The following is a 22,586-nucleotide window of genomic DNA, read 5'->3' on the forward strand; positions in this document are numbered from 1 at the left end:
TCTCAAGTCTGGCACCCCAGCAAGGGGTTTCTAGTCTCGTACTCCAGGAAGGGGCTTCAAGTCTCGCGCCCCAGGAGGGGGTTTCAAGTCTCGCGCCCCAGGAGGGGGTTTCAAGTCTCGCGCCCCAGGAGGGGGTTTCAAGTCTCGCGCCCCAGGAGGGGGTCTCAAGTCTCGCGCCCCAGGAGGGGGTCTCAAGTCTCGCGCCCCAGGAGGGGGTCTCATGCCTCAGGAGGGGGTCTCAAGTTCCTGTTATCAGGGAGAAGTGTCTTGTGCTAAAAAATCTGATTATGGTTCCTGTTCACCGTCTCCTGCATATATTGTTCCAGAAGATGACAATCTCTGTAGTCTGTTCTCAGCTTTGATTGTTGATGCTACTGTCTCTAGTTCCCCAGGACTCCTTCCAGTTCCATCAATTGGTCCGAATTCCGAACATCGGTCTGCTTCAGTTATTTCGACTCCTCATCAATCGGAGCATCCTCAAATTTCCTCCTGCCAGGCACCTGAAAGTGCTCCACAATCCTTGAACACACAGGATTTGTCAGATACTTCACCATGCATTTATTTTGATGGGGACTTAACTCAATACTATGCTTTAATGAAACAATTCTTCGGTATGATAAATTCTTCTCTGCCATGTGGAGTCAAGTCTACTAATATTGTAGAGTTTGTTATCTCATCTTTTCAAGGTAAAGCTTGGGACTGGGTTGCCCCTATTTACAACTCCAAAGATCCAATGCTTCAAAATATAAAGACTTTCAGTGAAGCTGTTGTCAAAGAATTTGGTCCTTGCCCTGTAAACCAAAATTCTAGTGAAGTTCTCAGTTCCAAAATATTGTCCAAGCACTCTGTTTATTCTACCAAGAATTCGTCCTCCACTCCTCTGAAATCCGAACAAGGTCAAGTTTTCAAGGGCCAGCGTGCCGAATTCCAGGCATCCCAAGAGAGCAGCACTTTTGAATCTGTAACCCAGAACATGACTTGTGCACACACCTCCTTGTCCCCTTTCTGCTACTGTTCCTCCCAAAATTCTGATCCTGTCCTTCCCAGCCACATATTTCCACAGGAGTTACCAAAGATTCCTGGTCCGTTGGTTGGCACAAAACGTTCTCGCAGCAAAAAGAAGAATCGGCGAAGGTCTTGAACTATCTCCTTTGTCGACTTTCCACTCCAAGTATCCCAAGAAATTGAGAATTGGGAAGATGTCTGAAGAAAGTTTTTGTTTTGGTGTTCGGAGTCCACCCATAAAGAGGGGGGTACTGTCACGACCCTGTCTAGTTGTCACCTTTTTGCCTTGGGACTTACCCCTGTCAGCTCCCCCATGGATCTGTGTGTGTAATTTGCCTGGAGGATTTGCTCTGATTATTGCACCTGGTCTCTCCTCTGTCTGTGAGCACTGCTAGCCCTGATTGGAATCACAGGTGTGGTTCTGATTCTCAGAGCTGCAGAGATGAATACTCCCTCTGCATGTTGTGCCTTCCACCACTCAGAATGCTACTACCAGACCACCTGTCCATATCCACCAATTGCTGCCAGACCCATGGTATATATATCCTCTCCTGATAGCATTCTGGGCCTGAACATCTCGTCTTCCCGTGGTGTATGGTTCATGCATTCAAGTCTGTCCCTGTAACCTGCTACAGCAATCCCTGGCGCTATCCAGAAAACCTGTTTCAGCTGTACCTGGCAATCCAGTAAATCTGCTGGCAGCAACCCCCGGTGCTTCCAGAAAACCTGTTACAGCCAAGCCTGGCAATCCAGTAAGCCTGCTGACAGCAACCTCTGGTGCATCCCGAAAACCTGCTACAGTAATACCTGGCATCCAGACGTCCTGTTACAGCAATACCTGGCCTGTGCTCTGCTGCTAGTCCTACTCCTGGTTGGTCCCTGGCACTCTGTAAACCTGCATCGTGTTACCCTGCCTTGCTTCCTGCTGTGGATCAACTCCTGCCCCTGTTACCTACCTATTCCCTCCCTGAGCCTGCAAATTCCCAAACCTACCCATTCCTTCCTGAAACCTGTTATTTCCAATTATCCTGTCCAGCCTGCAAATTCCCAAACCTACCCAATCCTTCCTGAAACCTGTTATTTCCAATTATCCTGTCCAGCCTGCAAATTCCCAAACCTACCCAATCCTTCCTGAAACCTGTTATTTCCAATTGTCCTGTCCAGCCTGCACCTGAGTTCTAGCCTTTGTCATTGTAATTCCAGATTACCCTGTTTAGCCCTATTCTCAGCATTACCTAACTTTCCTTCAGCCATTGTCACATTCCAGTCCTGAGTCAAGTTCCAAGCTCATCAGTTCAGTCCACGTTGTTCCAGTCCTGAGTCAAGTTCCAAGCTCATCAGTTCAGTCCACGTTGTTCCAGTCCTGAGTCAAGTTCCAAGCTCATCAGTTCAGTCCACGTTGTTCCAGTCCAGAGTCAAGTTCCAAGCTCATCAGTTCAGTCCACGTTGTTCCAGTCCAGAGTCAAGTTCTTAGTTCATCAGTTGAATTCAACAAGTCTTCCTGCCGGTCCCAGTCCGGTCCCTCCAGTTCCTGTCATTTATCATCAAAGGCAGTTTTCACTGCTACCCAAGTCTTGTAAATAGAGCTATTTACATTATCTGCGATTCCAGTCATGCCGGCCTCCGTTGAAACCCGATCACCACCTGAGACAGGTAACTCGCAGACACCAATCATGACATGGGGCCTGATTCAGTGATGGTTTGTAATACCAGGGACATGCAGTTCATCCGGAAAGTATTCACTACGCTTCACTATTTCCAATAAATTCATTTTTGTCCTCATAATTCTACACACAATACCCCTTAATGAAAACGTGTGAAAAGTTTTTTTGCAAATTTTATAAAAAAAACAACAACTAAGAAATCACATGTACATAAGTATTCACAACCTTTGCTCAATACTTTATTGATGCACCTTTGGCAGCAATTACAGTCTCAAGTCTTTTTGAATATGTTGTCATAAGCACAGCTATCTTTGGGCAGTTTTGCCCATTGCTCTTTGCAGCACCTCTCAAGCTCCATCAGGTTGGATGGGTAGCGTCGGTGCACAGCCATTTTCAGATCTCCCCAGAGATGTTCAATGGGATTCAAGTCTGGGCTCTGGCTGGGCCACTCAAGGACATTCACAGAGTTGTCCTGAAGCCACTCCTTTGATATTTTGGCTGTGTGCTTAGGGTCGTTGTCCTGCTGAAAGATGAACCGTCATCCCAGTCTGAAGTCAAGAGCGCTCTGGAACATGTTTTCATCCAGGATTGTCTCTGTACATTGCTGCATTAATCTTTCCCTCTATCATGACTAGTCTCCCAGTTCTTGCCGCTGAAAAACATCCCCACAGCATGATGCTGCCACCACCGTGCTTCACTGTAGGGAGGGTATTGGCCTGGTGATGAGCGGTGCCTGGTTTGCTCCAAACATAACGCCTGGCATTGACTCCAAAGAGTTCAATCTTTGTCTCATCAGACCAGAGAATCCTTCAGGTGCATTTTGGCAAACTCCAGGTGGGCTGCCATGTGCTTTTTACTAAAGAGTGGCTTCCGTCTGGCCACTCTAATATACAGGCCTGATTGGTGGACTGCTGCAGAGATGGTTGTCCTTCTGGAAGGTTTTCCTCTCTCCACAGAGGAATGCTGTAGCTCTGACAGAGTGACCATCGGGTTCTTGGTCACTTCCCTGACTAGGGCCCTTCTAACCTGATCGCTCAGTTTAGAAGGCCGGCTAACTCTAGGAAGAGTCCTGGTGGTTCCGAACTTCTTTAATTTACTGATGATGGAGGCCACTGTTCTCATTGGGACCTTCAAAGCAGCAGATATTTATCTGTACTCTTCCCCAGATTTGTGCCTCGAGACAATCCTGTCTCTGAGGTCTACAGAGAATTCCTTGGACTTCATGCTTGGTTTGTGCTCTGACATGCACTGTCAAGTGTGGGACCTTTTATAGACAGGTGTATGCCTTTCAAAATCATGTTCAAACAACTGAATTTACCACAGGTGGACTCCAATTAAGCTGTAGGAACATCTCAAGGCTGATCAGTGGAAACAGGATACACCTGAGCTAAATTTTGAGCTTCATGATAAAGGCCGTGAATACTTATGTACATGTGATTTCTTAGTGGGGGGGGGGGGGTTATTAAATTTGCAAAAATCTCAAAAAAACTTTTTACACGTTGTCATTATGGGGTATTGTATGTAGAATTTTGAGGACAAAAATGAATTGACTCCAATTTGAAATAAGGCTGTAACATAACAAAATGTGGAAAAAGTGAAGCGTTGTGAATACTTTCCGGATGCACTGTAACTAGGGGTGTGCGAGGTGCGGGTGGTGCCGTCCATCTCTGAATCAGGACTATAGTGGCCAAAATCTCACATCTAGCAATGTGCTGCCCTTTTTATGGCTTCAGAATGTCTGTAGTGTCTCATAGATGATTGCATTTAGTAATACTGTATGATCTGCTTCCTAAGGCAATAGTTTTCCAATCCCATACAGAAGCGAGTATTCCTGCCAGGGAAACTTTGTACAGTAAGCTCCTATTCATAAAATAGCAAGACAACAATATTCAGCTGGATATTTATTCTTCATTGCATATTTGTCACCTGTAGCTACATTTCTTCCTTATGAAAAAGGGGTACAAGTGTTCTGAGTTGTACATCATAGAATACTGATAATAAAAATAAATGTAATAATTGTATAGTATTTTTGTTTCTGAAAAATGAGTGTAGTAAGAGTCAGAAATACTTTTCTAGCAAACAAATGCCTCATGTTGAGGAACAGACAGACTCATGATGCATTGTAATAGTATAAAATGTGCAATTCACTCCTGCTACTGTAACAATGAAAAGGTTCAATAACTGCAAAAGCTCCTTTCTAATTTTAATACAAAGACAAGTTAAGAAAATGTCCATATTTGTTACCTTCTTTTCCACTAAATTAGATTTATTGCACTCAAAGGGTATATTTTGCCAATTGATGTTCCTGCCTTACTTTAGTCAGGTAACCCTGTAACACCATAGGCAAACGCAGGGGGGGTTTCCGTCTGCCTGGAAACCCCCCTCCCCAGCACACACGACCACAGTAAAATAGTAATATAATAGAATTTTGCTATTGTTGCATGTTTTTCTCAGTATAACAAATGAAATAATTAGCACCACTTGTGGATCTTTTAACATGTATCAGACAGTAATAAATAACCTGTGCACCAACTAGGAGATCTGGAAAACATGCACTATTAGGGATGCACTGCTATAGAGCCCAATATGTCCAGGGCAGGGGTAGGTTCTTCTGCTGCTCCTCCAGGCTCCCGGACTTGTTCCAATAGTCTGGAATGGTGCCCACATCCAAAATTAAAACATCCAGCTCAGAAAGGATGGCCCTACTGCCGCATCTAATGGCTTATTGTGATCGCTGGTCCTGTATATGCTGGAATTATGACACACAATACATTTTGTATGACGCATATTAAAACTGGTTGAGTACTAATTCTGCCCTCTTCACAGACTGGACACACTCGCTTTAAAATCCAGCATTTGGAAACCCCCCTCTAGAAATCCTGCGTTTGCCACTGTACACATCTATCCAAACGTACCTGATGTTTAGACTCTTCTCTCTTTAGGGATAGGCAATGTACCGTATGCACTTCACTGCATACACCCGGCTGCCACTGCATCTGCCTGCATGAACGGATTTTAAATTCTCAGTAAGAAAAAACTTTTCCGATTAAGTCAGTGTTCCCTAATCTGACCAGTCCCCCCATTAATCAAAATGTAATTAGTATCAATGTTATGCTTTGGTAATGGGTTCAAAATCCCAACTACATTTCCCTTTACTGTAATGAACTACCTGTCATAAAACTTTGTTTAATGGAAAGTAACACATTTGCATGATTTGTATAGGGGCTAAAAAATGTAGGTAACTGCTCTTAGTAAAAAGAAAAAATATTTTAAAAAACCATATTCACACACTTCCCATTCTTACAGTTATAACATCCCACCATATTTAAATCTATATAGAAACAGGGATAAGAAAAAGAGGGGTGAGTCCGCACTAGACATGGATCAAGCAAATGAGGGAAAAGTGAATTTATAATTAGATCATTATGAACCAACATAACGGTTTATCACTGGGGAGATCCTGGATAACTCTTGGTTGGTGGTGCACCCATAGGATTTGTGCTATACACATAAAGAGGTATTTTTTGCTCAAGGCAAAAAGGAAAGACAAATTATGCCTATTCTGGGGCACCCTTTGAAAAAATATTGAAAATACAATATGGTAATGATATGATGAGTAAATATAATATAAAACTTAAAATTTAATAGAGAACCTTAAAAAAGCATTCTACCGTACAGGAAGAATGTACAAAACACTTAGAACACATAAAAAACACATACAAATATATCCACTCGGCATAATGGTAGCCAATTAATTGAGCTCAAAATGACATAAATATTGACCACGAAATTACAAAATCACAAATTGACAGATTACATACAACCACACATAAACATGAATCCACTCATGATGATAATAGTCGATAACAACTGATTTAAAGATCAATCACAGAACAATGTAAAATAATGGCATTTTCATAATGATAAATATCCATTTAAAGTAAATAAAGTCAGTAAGTTGATCCCAAATAAGGTGAAAACTTAATCACTTCAGATACAAAGTATGTTGTTCAGTAATTCTGCCTGAAAGTAATGTATGTGGCGAAAATAAATATGAAATGTGATGCATCACTAAAATCCTTAGAACATAATTGGGTAATGTTAATTGGTTAGGGAAACACAACACATACAATGTTAAACGGTAAATGCAGTTCTGATCCACAAGTTTGTCAGCATGATGGTAAAAGAGTCTGTAAATATAAGGACTAATCTATACTCAAATGTGTAGATAATCATCAATTGCATATAATTTGTTTGACAAAACAAGGTCAAGTCTAGTAGGACTAGGGGTAGGATCTTGTGTGAAGGTACTTGTGGACAATATGGTACATTGGACCCTAGAAGGAAGTAAGACCTGAGATACAATTGCGCACACTCACATCTGCTGTCGCCTATCTATATCAAACAGGGGATGAGAGAGTGACTGATACGTTAGTCTCAGGGGAAATGAAAAGCTATGCTTCTGCTTTCTGGGATATCAGTTGTGTCTCTCCCCTGTTACAAAGGCATTGCAGGGGGGGGTCACAGAAGGGAAACCCAGATGAGAGAGCTTGATGGAGGAAAAGATAAGAAATGGGAAAGTGTGCTCTACTTAAACTTTGATAAAGCTGTGGTTTTGTCACAGCGAAACGCGTCAGTCGGTGGTTGTGATAGCCTCCACTACCTCATCTCTAACAAGGAGTGCAAGCTGCAAATTCTATACGTGCCTCTTCAGTTGTACCAGCTTATCGCCATACCTATGACCAGGGGACCGGATGTATGCGGAAGCTTGCCAGCACTGCTAATTGGGACCTCTTAATATTTGGACATTGGACTTGGTAATTATCTGGCTTGGATTACACAGTATTTGAGCACTACCTATATTGGATATAAACGTCTCCCAGGACATATGGAATAGGAATTTAGGGTGGATTGGATGTTATTTTAATGAATGAATTCATTGCACATGTTTTTATAATTTTATTTATTAAATGTATTTTTGACACTAGATTGCCTTTTAGCGCTGTATTTCTGTTTTTGTATGCATATCTATTTTGAGGCCTGACTAACCTCTACTAACAGCTGTTGAATTTGTATAGATTATTCATTGCCCGTTAGCGCAACACCAGTTTTTCTGTGGTTTCTTTGGCAATTGTATCTCAGGTCTTACTTCCTTCTAGGGTCCAATGTACCATATTGTCCACAAGTACCTTCACACAAGGTCCTACTAGACTTGACCTTGTTTTGTCACACAAATTAAATGCAATTGAGGATTATCTACACATTTGAGTACAGATTAGTCCTTATATTTACAGACTCTTTTACCATCATGCTGACAAACTTGTGGTTCAGAACTGCTCTTACCATTTAACATTGTATGTGTTGTGTTTCCCTAACCAATTAACATTACCCAATTATGTTCTAGGGATTTAGGTGATGCATCACATTTCATAATTATTTTCGCCACATGCATTATTTTCAGACAGAATTACTGAACAACATACTTTGTATCTGAAGTGATTAATTTTTCACCTTATTTGAGATCAACTTACTGACTTTATTTACTTTAATTGGATATTTATCTTTATGAAAATGCCATTATTTTACATCGTTCTGTGATTGATCTTTATATCAGTTGTGATCACCCAATCGACTATTATCATCCTGAGTGGATTCATGTTTTATCTGTTGTTGTATGTAGTCTGTCAACTTGTGATTTTGTAAATTTTGTGGTCAATATTTATGTAATTTTGTGCTCAATTAATTGGGTGCCATTATCCCGAGTGGATATATTTGTATGTGTTCTTTATGTGTTCTAAGTGTTTTGTACATTCTACCTGTACGGTAGAACACTTTTTTAAGGTTCTCTATTAAATGTTAAGTTTTATATTATATTTACTCATCATATCATTATCATATTGTATTTTCAATATTTTATCAAAGGGTGCCCCAGAATAGGTATAATTTGTCTTTCCTTTTTGCCTTGAGCAAAAATACCTCTTTATCTATATAGAAACAGAAAAGGTCACAAGCATTGCCATCTTTACTTCAAATTATTATTGTGTACCCAAAAGACCATTAAAATACAGATGTAACAATCAAAATACAAAGGAAAATAACAATTGAGACCTCGGCATTCAACAGTTTATTATAAATTAAGCTATACCTGCACTTCACCATTGTACTGATTTTACTATACGACATTAAACATAATTCTATGGGGACCATTTAGAAACTCTGCTACTTGTCACCTATTTACGTCTTTCTTGATGATAAGAAATGCTTCTAGCAGAGGCTGAATAGCAATCTTCCAAACGCCCCTTTGTTTACTAATGTTCTACTTTTCTTTTTATCTAATATTATTTCTTGTTTCTCCAGTTATAGCATAGATGAACCTACAGTTAGCTGGGAACATTTGCTATTAGCTTCTTTTTCTATAAAAAAAAAAAATTTAATTTGAGGATAATCCTACCTCCAGAGCTTATTCTGTTCCTGGTCATTGACTGTGACAGTGAAAAGGCTCATCTGAAAGCACTGAAGCGTCCAATCTAAAAGCATAAAACATATTACATTTCATGAAAAAGCTAATTCAGATTGTTTAATTCTGGTAATATTGCCTCTGTCACCTTCAAAATCAAAATGTTCTTTCCTGTTATTATAAGGAAAACAACCAAATTGCTAGAAAACCCATTTGAATATACAGCTGCCTTATGTTGCATACTAATTTGATCAAAAAGCTTCTGCCTTCTCGGCATACACTGTACACTGTGGAATAGAAAGTATTTTAGTGCATTGTGGTGATGGACAGTACGGGGCTGAACACAGGATATTATTGCTGGCCAGTAGTACAGCTGTCCCTGATTGTTTATAGCTTTAGGTAATACACTGACCTTATTAGACTGGCAATATTAGTACAGTATAATTCCTACCTGTTATTTAACTTTCTGTTGGTCTATTTAATTATGAATAATTTGTTTAGGACATTAATATAATACAACTGTAACTTTGTGTTCATCTGAACTACATCTCATGTTATCTCGTGGGCAGAACATAATCGTTATCCCTACAGTTTTAGACACACCTACAGTTTTTCCATCTGAGTATGGCCTCCCATGTCAGCAGTTCAGCATCTTTGTACTCATCTGCTTTCAGCCACACGCCTGCGGCACTCTCATTTTAGCCACCCCACTGTTACCTCCCAGTCACCATCCAGGAAGTCCCCTTACATTTCTGATACAGTGCGTCCAAAATCTGTATTGCAACTCTGTATATACAAAATCAGGATGCACGCACAGTTTGACTCAGACACATGCACAAACAAACACAACTGCATCCGACTCAGAATCAGGCCTACTGGGAGTTGTAGTTCAGCAAAAGCTGGATTGAACATTGCTAAAGTATGATTGTGTAAAAAAAAAAAATCATAATTTTATGTGCTTACTATGTTGTCATTAGATAATTAAAGTTAATTACATTAGTGAAATATTTAAATCTGCACTAAAAGCACAGCAGGCAATCAGAAATTAGTTTTTATCTGTATAATGTAAACAAAAGGAGGAAATCAAATGTTTGAGCAATGTAATAAACATCAAAATCTCTGCAAAGGATTATACCTATAATAAAAATGCCATTTGGAGCAAAATAGGGTCTCTTGTGTGAGTTGTGTTATTTCAAGTAAAGCTCTTTTCTAATAAGTAACCTTATGTAGGTGGGGCCAACACAAAAGTAGGTGGGGTTAAAATAAATTTTCCCAGGCAGTGTAAAAGCACAAAATAAATTACATTTACGCTACCTACTTATACCCAAAACTTTTAGCATCCTAGTGACATAAAATACAGAAAGCATACTAGTGTAAAATACAGACTGCATCACACTTACCTTTAGTCAATACAGAGATCATCTCAGTGACTGCCATACAATACAGAGAGCATACTAGTGACTGACATATATGCAGAAAGTATCCACGCGATCGCCATACAATGCAGAGAGCAACCTAGTGACTGCTATACAATACAGAGGAAAAACTACAGATGTGTCCTCCTACATATTGCCTCTTTGTGCGCTAAACAGCCCTTCATGCCGTGGCGTGACTCGGCAGCACAAAGAATCTTTTCGTGAGACTTTTTTACCTTCAAACGTGTCTTATTCGTACAGTGATGCGAATAGTTAGCACAAGCATCTTCTGTTGATTAAAATTATATGAGGCATGCCTATATTCTGTGAGTGACTGCAGGTGTATCTGCATGTGAAATACTATGTTACAGTGTCAGCAGCTGTGACACTGTACCCGCAGACGCACACAGAATATAGTCATGCTGCATATCATTTTAATCAGCAGAAGCTGCTTGTGCTAAGGTAAAAAGTCGTACAAAAAGTCGCTTGGCGCTACCAGTCACACGGAGCTCCTGCGTTGTGTAGTGCAAGTTGTAGCGCATGGAGGATAGATGTATGTGGACACATCTGTAGTGACCGTCATCTAATGTGTAAGTATTTTTGTGACTGTTACACAATATTGTCACCCATATCATAAGTTAACCCCTCCTTAAAATCAAAACATACAACATCATTAACTCCTTTGTAATCATTGACTCCCTCATCCCCATAATTAATTCCCAAGTCATCAATACCATTTTATTTTCTTCCTCAGTCTAATTAATATATTGCAGTGTATCCAATGTGTCAATCCCTGTAAATGTTTACCCATTGTGTCTATAAATGACTGCCCACCGTGTCTATACTTGTAAATCTCTGCAAAGTGTGCTAGTCATACTTACCTACTTGGACGGAGGCTCACAAAAACCAGGTGTTGCTCTCGGCCGCCGAAAAAGAAGCCAAGTCTCCCGGTGCCAGCTGCTACCTCAGCTGCGGTCCCCACTGCCTGAGTGAAGTGGGCGGTACAGGTGGGCAATTATGCAAATTGCAGTGAATCGCGTAATTTTGGATCCACCACCCGCTTTACAATGATGGTAATCTTGCATTTTTTTCTAGTGCGGGCAGACCCAGATGTCACAATTGTATTGTCATGCCCCCAAAACCGCTCACTTCAGCTGCTCCACACCACCCTCAGTGCAGACCAGGTTGCCCCCTCCCTAAGATGGAAGCCAAAGATAGGCTAGTATGGTGCTAGTAAATGTGTTCTGAATTTGTTGACTCCTGTAAATGTGTGCCCAGTGTCTCCATCCCTGTAAATGTGTGCCCAGTGTCTCCATCTCTGTAAATGTGTGCCCAGTGTCTCCATCCCTGTAAATGTGTTCCCATTGTGTCCATCCTGTAGATGCGTGCCAAGTGTGTCCATCCTGTAGATGTGTGCCCATTTAGTCCATCCTGTAGATGTGTGCCCAGTGTGTCCATCCTGTAGATGTGTGCCCATTTAGTCCATCCTGTAGATGTGTGCTAAGTGTGTCCATCCTGTAGATGTGTGCCCATTTAGTCCATCCTGTAGATGTGTGCCCATTTAGTCCATCCTGTAGATGTGTGCCCAGTGTGTCCATCCTGTAGATGTGTGCCCAGTGTGTCCATCCTGTAGATGTGTGCCCAGTGTGTCCATCCTGTAGATATGTGCACAGTGTGCCTTTCCCTGTAAATATGCGCCTATAAATGTGTGTTCAGTGTGTCAATCCCTGTAAATGTGTACCCAGTGTGCCTATAAATCTGTATCCAGTGTGTCTCTACAGTACATTTAAATATGTACAATTGCGTGCCCGGTACAGATGTGTCCTCATACACCTAGGGGTAAATTTACTAAAGGTCTATTTAGATCGATTTAAAATCGATCAAAATTGAATTTAGTAAATTTACTCCCTAGTGTCTATAAGCCATACAGTGAGAGCCACCCAGCATGACTGAAACGCTCTGAGAGGTGTAGCGTACCTATTTTCTTTAAATTTTGCATCTTATTTGCATTGCAGATGCTATGAAAACACCACTCAAAGTGTACTAGAGATGCTGTGCTGTGACTTCAGCCACATAGGAATTAGTTTTAAACAAGTAGAAAATCGCAGATGAAACACAATGGAACTTGGCGTGAGAAAAAGCCGCAGCAGCTGCATATGAGCACTTTGTATACATATTTAGACTCAGTTGTACACAGATATACAAATAGCACACATCAAATTGATCATTGTGATCTAGCAAAGTAGTTTTGTTGCTCTCAGTTTTAATTATGTGAATAAGAAGCACATTTTGAGTGAGTTGCCCGTGACCTGGTGTGGTAATATGGGGGTTATTTGCTGCGACTTGAGCAACAGTGTATGAGGACACATCTGTATGTCTGTTCCTGTAATGGGTTGGGTATGAGATCCAAGTGGTTGGGATGCTGCTGGTCAGAATACCAACAGCGGCATCCCGACACCCATAAGGAAAAAAGGTAAGATTAACCCTTACCCCTAACCCTCCCTCCCCGGTGCCTAACCTCAACCCCTAGTGCCTAAACCTAATCTCTCCCTCCCTGGTGCCTAAACCTAACCTCCCCCTCCCCGCACCCTAAACCTAACCATCCGCCCTAGTGCCTAATGTTAACCCTCCCCCTAATGCCTAACCCCATACCCTAGCCCTAACCCTCCCCCTAATGCACGATACTTACCTTCAGGATGCTGGTGGTCGAGATTCTGGTGCTGGTCTCGACAGTGTCTGTATTTCGGTGCTGGTATTTTGACTGTCGGCATCCCGCATGCTGGGATGACTACATCCCCTGTTAACTGTGAGCCCATTGTGCCTGTAATTGTATGCCCAGTGTTTCCATTCCTGTAAATGTGTGCCTAGTATGTCTGTCTCTGTAAATATGTGTACATTGTGCCTATGTAATGTGATAAGTATTAGAAAGGTATATGGTATACCTACCCAGAGCCAGGATATCTGCATCAAAAGCTGCAGACCCTGGCTTCAGCATGCCTTAAAAATGGGTATGACGCCCCCGTTTTCAAGAACGCTGGCCATCACTGCTCCTTCAGCACCCCCAAACAGTCACCGCATCTCAATCATGCTGAGGTTTAGAGGAGACTGCGACCGCCGTCACAGTCAGTGTCTGACAGTACAGATCCTGTGCATGCGCCAATCATTAAACATCAGAATTGTGTGTAAACCATTGGGTGGGCAGCATAACATTAGCATAACCTTAGTATGCTAATGCTATGCTTCCCACTCTCCATCTGCTTCTGGTTGTCCCTGAATATTACCCTTTAGGTGTTCACCCCTGAGGAAGTCCAACAGGACGAAACGCGTTGGTTCACACCAGCCTCTCTCAAGGACATTTCACTACTCGCAGATAAGCACTTTAATTTTTTATTTATATTCATTTAATTCTTTTTATGTTCCTGTATCCTATATCCCCTTGTTGTATTGTAATAAAGCCCCCAGTTTAGAATACCACTACTGATGATGGGTCATTTCTGCTTGGTCTAAAGCCCATCACTGGCACGTGTGCAGATATTCGGGGTATCAAGGGACACTGGAGGAGTGACTGGGAATATATGATTATATGCTATCTTACAAGGGTTTCTATGGTACGCATATCTATAAATATCACTCTATAACCCAAAAAGGAAGTACTACGCTATATATTCTTTCTCTTGTTTCTGGCTCTATTTGGAGTCCCTCCTATTGAGGTCTCCCAGCCACTGGAATTCCAGGTTCATCCTATCACCTGGTTTCACCAGGCAAAGTCTCAGATAAGCAATAAAGATTTTTTATCTAGTACGCCCATTACCTCTTAGAGCACATGTACAAATATCTATAATACACACATATATATATATATACTGTGTATATACAGTACATTATATATATATACTAGGGGTGAGCGGGTTCGGTTTTACTCGGTTCTTATCGCCACTTTACCGCAATTTCGGCTCGATTTCATTCGCTATCCAAAACACGTGTTCGGCGATAGCCAATAAAAAGATCCGAGTAAAACCGAACCCGCTCACCCCTAATATATACATATATTCATGTATATACATGTGTGTGTGTATATATATATATACACATGTATATGTACTGTGCGTGTGTATGTATGTGTGTATATATATATATATATATATATATATACATACATACATACTAGCTGGAGTACCCGCCATTGCCTGGGATTTTAAGAATGTTTGTTTACACATCATCCTCCAACCTACCTCTCCTTAGGCAGGCCTCATGAAAAGTGTGCCAAACTTCCCCACCAAAAGTCTTACGGTCTTCAAAGGAAGTAGGACCTGTAACGGTGTAAAGCAAACTTCGGAGATAGAAGCATTAAAAATTTGTAGGATGTACAGTGTAAACACGATCAAGAGCTTCTGTTGCTCTGATACCAGGATGACCATCTACTGCGTCTCCCTGTTTTCTGCACAGAAAAACTTTGGAAGAAGCATTCAAAGTGTAATATTTTGGCAGCTCACAGTACAGCAGGGTCCTTGCAAAGTCATCATTTTGACATTGTTAGAAGAAAGAAGTAAATGTTGTTGCGTAATTTGGTATAGTCCGAGAGCTGAGAATGCTGGCAAAGCCTGCTAAAGCTCTCTTTGATAATAAACATTAAGATCATGACAAAATATGACAACACAAAACGCTTGCTCCGAGGCCCTACCCATATGCCTTGAGGCCCCAAAGTAATTCATTTCGATTTCAATTTCTTTTAGTTGCCTCCGCCGTGTTTTAATACTCTGGTATGTACAATGTCACGATCTTCGCTTGTAAACTGTGTATTTGTATACAAAGACAGAAGGACAAATTTTCGCTTTGATATAGTAGAAAAGATAGAAAAGAAAAAATAGTAGATAAGCTTAATCCTTTTGTAATTCCATACCTGACCTGTAGATGGTGAATGCTGTGCAAAAATTATGGATTTTAATTAATTAAAAAGTAACAGTAATTAATTTTGCTTTAGTAGAGAAGATCAAAAATAAAAAATAGTAGATAAGCTACTGTAAATCCTTTTGTAATTCCGTACCTGACCTGTAGAGGGTGAATGCTATGACAAAATTGTGGTTTTTCATTACTTAAAAATTAACAGTAATTAATTTCTATTTCAAATTTTTTTAGTTGCCTTCGCTGTATTCGTATGTAAAATTTTACGATCGTGGCTTGTAAACTGTAGATTTCTATGAAAAGACAGAAGGACAAATTTTTGTTTTTATATAGTTGAGTCTCCCATATCCAAAATGCTTGGGACCAGGGGTATTTTGGATAACGGAATATTCCGTATTTTGGAATAATTGCACACCATAATGAAATATCTTGGGAATAGGACCCAAATATACACACAGAATGCATTTATCTGTTATATACACCTTATACACACAGTCTGCAGGTAATTTTATACAATATTTTCAATAATTTTATGGCTCAAACAAAGTTTGTGTACAGAAATGAAATTCATTTATGTTTCATCTATACCTTAAACACACAGCCTGTAGGTAATTTTATATAATATTTTTAATAATTTGTGCCTTAGAAAAAGTATGTGTACATTTAGCATAAAAAATCAAAGGTTTCATTATCTGAATCATGCTAAAAAAAATTCTGTATTTCGGAATATTTGGATATGGGAGACTCAACCTGTATGTGTGTATATATATATATATATATATATATATATATATATATACACACACTACCATTCAAAAGTTTGGGGTCACCCAGACAATTTCGTGTTTTACTGTCCTTTATTAATCAAGTGAGTTGTAAAATGAATAGAACCTATAGTCAAGACATTGGCAGGGTTAGAAATAATATTTTTTATTTGAAATAATAATTTTGTCCTTCAAACTTTGCTTTCGTCAAAGAATGCTCCTTTTGCAGCAATTACAGCATTGCAGACCTTTGGCATTCTAGCTGTTAATTTGTTGAGGTAATCTGAAGAAATTTCACCCCACGCTTCCTGAAGCACCTCCCACAAGCTGGATTGGCTTGATGGGCACTTCTTGCCTACCATACGGTCAAGCTGCTTTCACAACAGCTGAATGGGGTTGAGATCAGGTGACTGCGCTGGCCGCTCCATTACAGACAGAATACCAGCTGCCGGCTTCTTCCCTAAATAATTCTTGCATAATTTGGAGGTGTGCTTTGGGTCATTGTCCTGTTGGAGAAGGAAATTGGCTCCAATCAAGCGCTGTCCACAGGGTAAGGCATGGCATTTCAAAATGGAGTGATAGCCTTCCTTATTCAAAATCCCTTTTACCTTGCACAAATCTCCGACTTTGCAAGCACTAAAGCAGCCCCAGACCATCACATTACCTCCACCATGCTTCACAGATGGCATCAGGCACTCTTCCAGCATATTTTCAGTTCTGCATCTCACAAATGTTATTCTGTGTGATTCACAAACACCACAAACTTCGATTCGTCTGTCCATAACACTTTTTTCCAATCTTCCTCTGTCCAATGTCTGTGTTCCTTGCCCATATTAGTCTTTTCCTTTTATTGGCCAGTCTCAGATATGGCTTTTTCTTTGCCACTCTGCCTAGAAGGCCAGCATCCCAGAGTCGCCTCTTCACTGTAGACGTTGACACTGGCGTTTTGCGGGTACCATTTAAAGAAGCTGCCAGTTGAGGACTTGTGAGGCATCTATTTCTCAAACTAGAGACTCTAATGTACTTGTCTTCTTGCACGGTTGTGCACCGGGGCCTCCCACTTCTCTTTCTACTCTGGTTAGAGCCTGTTTGTGCTGTTCTCTGAAGGGAGTAGTATACACCGTTGTAGGAAATGTTCAGTTTCTTGCCAATTTCTCACATGGAATAGCCTTCATTTCTAAGAAGAAGAATAGACTGTCGAGTTTCACATGAAAGTTCTCTTTTTCTGGCCATTTTGAGAGTATAATCGAACGCACAAATGTGACGGTCCAGATACTCAACTAGTTTAAAGGAAGGACAGTCTTATAGCTTCTCTAACGAGCAAAACCGTTTTACACCTGTGCTAACATAATTGCACAAGAGTTTTATAATCATCCATTAGTCTTCTAACGCGCTTAGCAAACACAATGTACCATTAGAACACTGGAGTGATGGTTGCTGGAAATGGGCCTCTATACACCTATGTAGATCTTCCTTTAAAAACCAGACATTTGCAGCTAGTATAGTCATTTACCACATTAACCATGTATAGAGTGTATTTCAGATTAATTCAATGTTATCTTCATTGAAAAAAACAGTGGTTTTCTGTTAAAAATAAGGACATTTCTAAGTGACCCCAAACTTTTGAATGGTAGTGTATATAGCCTGCACAACTCTCTGCCTACTGAGTGCAATCCTAAAATAACTTACAGTGAGAAGACTGACTCTTGTTACTGTAGGTGGTCTCTAGTCAGCATGGCTGGAGTGGGAGTCGCTGGGACCATGCTGACTAGCTCAGGCTGTGCTGCTCTGCAGTGCCCTGGTCCGATGGGCACTTGGCGGCGGGCAGCAAATGCGGAGGCAGAGCTGTGAGTTGTCACTCATGGCTCTGCTCCGCAAAGGACCATGAGAGGAGTAGTTACAGCTGGGCATGTGCAGTATGCCCTCCTGCAGCCTCGGCCATTTTCCTTGTCCCCTGTAGTCAGAATGAGCTTCTGTTCAAAAGCTCATTCTGTTGGACTACTGCGCTGCCTGATGGGAGCTGAGCTCCGATCGCGATAGCAGGGGGCGGGGACTGCAGGGCCATGATTTATTAAAATAAATCATATAATGAATGAATTATATTAAAAATATTTCTCTATAATGTGTGCTTATTGAGCACATGTGGATATGCAATTAAAATTGTACATACAATTGGATAGCATAGGTATATCACATTTCAATATGTATTCAAAAAAATTTCATGAAAATACACAAAAAAATATATAAGAAGATGTAAAAATATATGTATATTAAAAACCAATAAATACTGCAGCTTTCGGTGATGTAAAAAAGAAGAAAAGGATTCACTTTCTCCCTTTTTTATGAGGTGTTAAACTGTTTATGAAGTTCTGAAAAATGGGGGAGAGTCTTTTGCCGTGGTGTTGAAACAAATGCAGTCTGCAGTATTACTCTATGGTGTGAGCCTGCGTTATATCAAATTGATATAATGTCGCTCTGGCTCTTACCTGGATACAGCTAAGGTGGCCACCTAGTCTTCGTGGATGTCTCCGGCGTACGGGTTGATGCAGTGTGAGCGGGAGCTGTAGATGACGAGGCTGTCAGATATGCTTCTCCGAGATGCAGCTGTCCAGGTTTGCTTCTCCGAGTCGCAGCTTATGTGTTTTTCCCGGCGTCCCCGTACCTCGGCTGAGCTCAAAGCCAGACGGGTCTCCTGGAGAAGGCCTGTGTTGCACTGTTTAGAGTGTAGGTCCGGTCCAACGCATTTCGATCTCCAATATGGGGGTGATCTTCCTAATGGAGATTTGATTAACTGTATGCCGATCAGTCTTTTATGGGAGTCCTCATTCCCTTATTGGATAAGCATGTTGTCAATCATCTGCTCAGTGTTTCTGTCAGTTTGTACCATAACAGAGTATCCAATATGCAGTTGACACAAAGAATGTAATAAGTTAAAGAAATAAGGGGATGTAGTTGTTACATTAAATAGTGTTTTAGCTAGAATGTGATTGACAATTAAATTATAAACTAGCTGGAGTACCCGGCGTTGCCCAGGATTTTAAGAATGTTTGTTTACACATCATCCTCCAACCAACCACTCCTTAGGCAGGCCTCACAAAAAGTGTGCCAAACTTCCCCATCAACAGTCCTAAGGTCTTTGAAGGAAGTAGGACCTGTAACGGTGTAAAGCAAACTTCGGAGATAGAAGCATTCAAAATTTGTAGGATGTACAGTGTAAACACGGCCAAGAGCTTCTGTTGCTCTGATATCAGGATGACCATCTACAGCGACTCCCTGTTTTCTGCGCAGAAAAACTTTGGAAGAAGCATTCAAAGTATAATATTTTGGCAGCTCACAGTACAGCAGGGCCCTTGCATAGTCATCATTTTGACACAGTTGAAAGAAAGAAGTAAATGTTGTTGCGTAATTTGGTATAGCCAGAGAGCAGAGAATGCTGGCAAAGCCTACTAAAGCGCTCTTCGATAATAAACATTAAGATCATGACAAAACATGACAACACAAAATGCTTGCTCCGAGGCCCTACCCATATGCCATGAGGCCCCACAATGAGCGTCCAGCAAAAATCGTGGTTTTAAATTAATTAGAAATGAACAGTAATTAATTTCGATTTAAAAAATTTTTAGTTGCCTCCGCCGTGTTTTAATACACTGGTATGTAAAATGTCACGATCTTCGCTTGTAAACTGTGTATTTGTACAGCAAAACAGAAGTACAGAAGGACAAATTTTTGCTTTGATATAGTAGAGAAGATAGAAAAGAAAAAATAGTAATAATAATAATAATAATTTTATTTATATAGCGCTTTTCTCCTAAATGCTTTACATTTACGGTACAAAATACAAAATAAGCTTAAACAAGGGACATTAGTGAAGTGCTTGGGTGAATAGGTGAGTCTTGAATCTATTTTTGAAGGATTCTAGTAGATAAGCTAAATCCTTCTGTAATTCCGTACCTGACCTGTAGAGGGCGAATGCTATGCAAAAATTGTGGATTTTTAATTAATTGAAAAGTAACGGTAATTAATTTCGATTTAGTAGAAAAGATAGAAAAGTAAAAATCCTTTTGTAATTCTGCACCTGACCTGTAGAGGGCGAATGCTATGCCAAAATTGTGGATTTTCATTAATTAAAACTTAACAGTAACTAATTTCGATTTCAAATTTTTTTAGTTGCCTCCGCCGTATTTTAATGTGCTCGTATGTAAAATTTCACAATCGTGGCTTGTAAACTGTAGATTTCTATAGTAAGACAGTAGGACAAATTTTCGTTTTCATATAGTAGATGGAAGTTGGTTGTATGTTTAATTTTTTAATGTTTTAATTTTGCATTGTGAAATTATGATTAAGGGTTCATATGTAAGTCTAAAATACTTTCAGATGTATAGTGATTGCTTGTCAGACTTGTTAAAAGCGGTACTTTACAGGGATATATTGTAGGATGATTTGAATTGATTATATGGTGGGGCTCTGAAATACATCATGTGGTTGTATTTTAAAACTTATTTTTTTATGCAGCGTAGTATAGGTTTTTTAAGGGTTCAAACTAATTATTTTCGGTGTAAGTGATGAATCATTTTTCTAAAATCTAATATGCTATTGTATCGTTGATTAGTTGAGACGGGAGATTTCGTATATTGGTGAATGGATAATTATAAGGGAAGATAATGTTTGTGTTCAGGTCTTTTCTTGTTTCCATTGTTCTGTTTTGTAAGTGATTTTTTACACTTTGTTATTTTGGTATGATATACATGGATTCTTATTTTGCTTTGTTTCCATTCTTTCTTTCATTGTAGTTCCCATGTTCATCCTGTTTACTTCCTCTAATTTTCTAAATGTGTCTTTGGCTTCTTTATCACAACAGTTTTATTCCCATTAGGCCATTTTGTCTCTTGTATGAGTATACTATACCTGGTATTCTGACAGGTCTCCCTTAGTAATACTGACCAGGCCCTACCCTGTTTAGCTTCCAAGTTCGGAAGTGGTTGGGCGTTGTCAGGGAGGTATGATTGTATATTTCACATATATAAGAGGTGTGCAGACCATTTTTGGGAATATGTTGTTACTTTTCTTTTAGGAAGCTAGCCAGTTTGAAGTCTATATTCAGTCCTTTTGGTTGCAGTGTTTGTAAGTTGTATATCCTTTTTGTTTCTTCACGTGAGTTAATGTCTTTGTAGTTTCCTCCTCTCCAGGGGGCTTCGACTTTTTTTTATGGCTATGAATTCTATTATGCTCCTGACGAAAATGGTCTGGTTCACTGTGTTGTGATTTATTTTTCTATTTTCCTTTTGATGTTCTCTAATTCTTGTGTGCAGTCGTATGCATTGATTAGCATATGCGCGCAGCCGCCGAGTGCGTGCCTGTGCACACTTGTGTTCCTTGCTGAATCAGACCCACAGTTAGTGCTGTCCTGTGCAATTCTCATTGCATTTTAGCTGACAGAACAAAAGCTTCCATTTAAACTTCAAGTCCAAACCACTACCAGTTATTGTATGACTATGTGAGTAGGATGTGCAGTTCAGCTTCCCTTCTTTCTGTACTGTTTTTGCCATTTAAACTTGATAACTGAAGCAAAAAAATGTATCCCACAATTGCATTGCTATTGCAGTGTGTAAACTGCCTACAGTAACAAATCTATATATATAACATGCTAACGCTGCTCCTCACCTCTTTGGGGGAAATTCAAGTGTGCTGCGTGCTGGCAGCCACTAATTGGTGCCCGATGGAGCAATTCAATTGTTGCTCCGTTCGGGCACGCACAGCTGCCGGCGCTGACATAGAGAGTGTAGAGTGTAAAGGTAAATTAGTATGTCTCCTGAGGGGAAATAGTTTTATCACATAACCTAGTAACAAGAGTATTGTACCAGATAGACTGAAGCTCCCCACTAGCCCCATTCACTCTTTGAGAATGAAAGAAGAAATAGAACTACGTACTGAGCTGAGGGCTGCTACTTTATATGAGTGTGTTACTGTTACACATCCATTGCATGTTCTTAGAGGGGGAATTCAATTGTTTTTCCCACTGGCAGCAATTCAATTGTTCTCCCGTTTGGGCACCCATAGCCGCGGCTATACACATTTCTGCTCGCAGCCTTCTGAGGTGGCGAGCAGATATGTGCGATTAAATCTGTGAAATGTGCGAAAAGTCCATGGACACTGACTTTAGACGGGTTTAGGTGCTTTGCGCAGCTAAACCCAGTGCTTTTGGGTGCGTCAAAAACACAACGCCCTGAGCCAAGCAAGGGACTATCAAGGACAGTATCAGGAAGCTCCTGATCGTGAGGATGCAAAACATCTGGTTAACTTATACCAGATAAAGAAAACAGATTCCAATGCTGCATTAGCCTAAGTATTTCCGGAAGCAAGCCAGTCCCTAAGGTATCTC

General features: G+C 40.3%; 1 protein-coding gene and 1 pseudogene across 1 annotated transcript in view; one reads left to right on the forward strand and one right to left on the reverse strand.

Moving 5' to 3' along the window:
- The window catches only part of CCDC178 (coiled-coil domain containing 178), a 434,648-nt gene that overhangs the window by 329,325 nt on the left and 82,737 nt on the right, over window positions 1-22,586 (forward strand). The window lies entirely within an intron of this gene.
- Window positions 21,101-21,218, reverse strand: LOC148526841 (5S ribosomal RNA; annotated as a pseudogene).

The sequence above is a fragment of the Taudactylus pleione genome, unplaced genomic scaffold, assembly GCF_031769625.1.
Source record: "Taudactylus pleione unplaced genomic scaffold, aTauple2 ptg000093l, whole genome shotgun sequence".
Classification (NCBI taxonomy): Eukaryota; Metazoa; Chordata; class Amphibia; order Anura; family Myobatrachidae; genus Taudactylus; species Taudactylus pleione.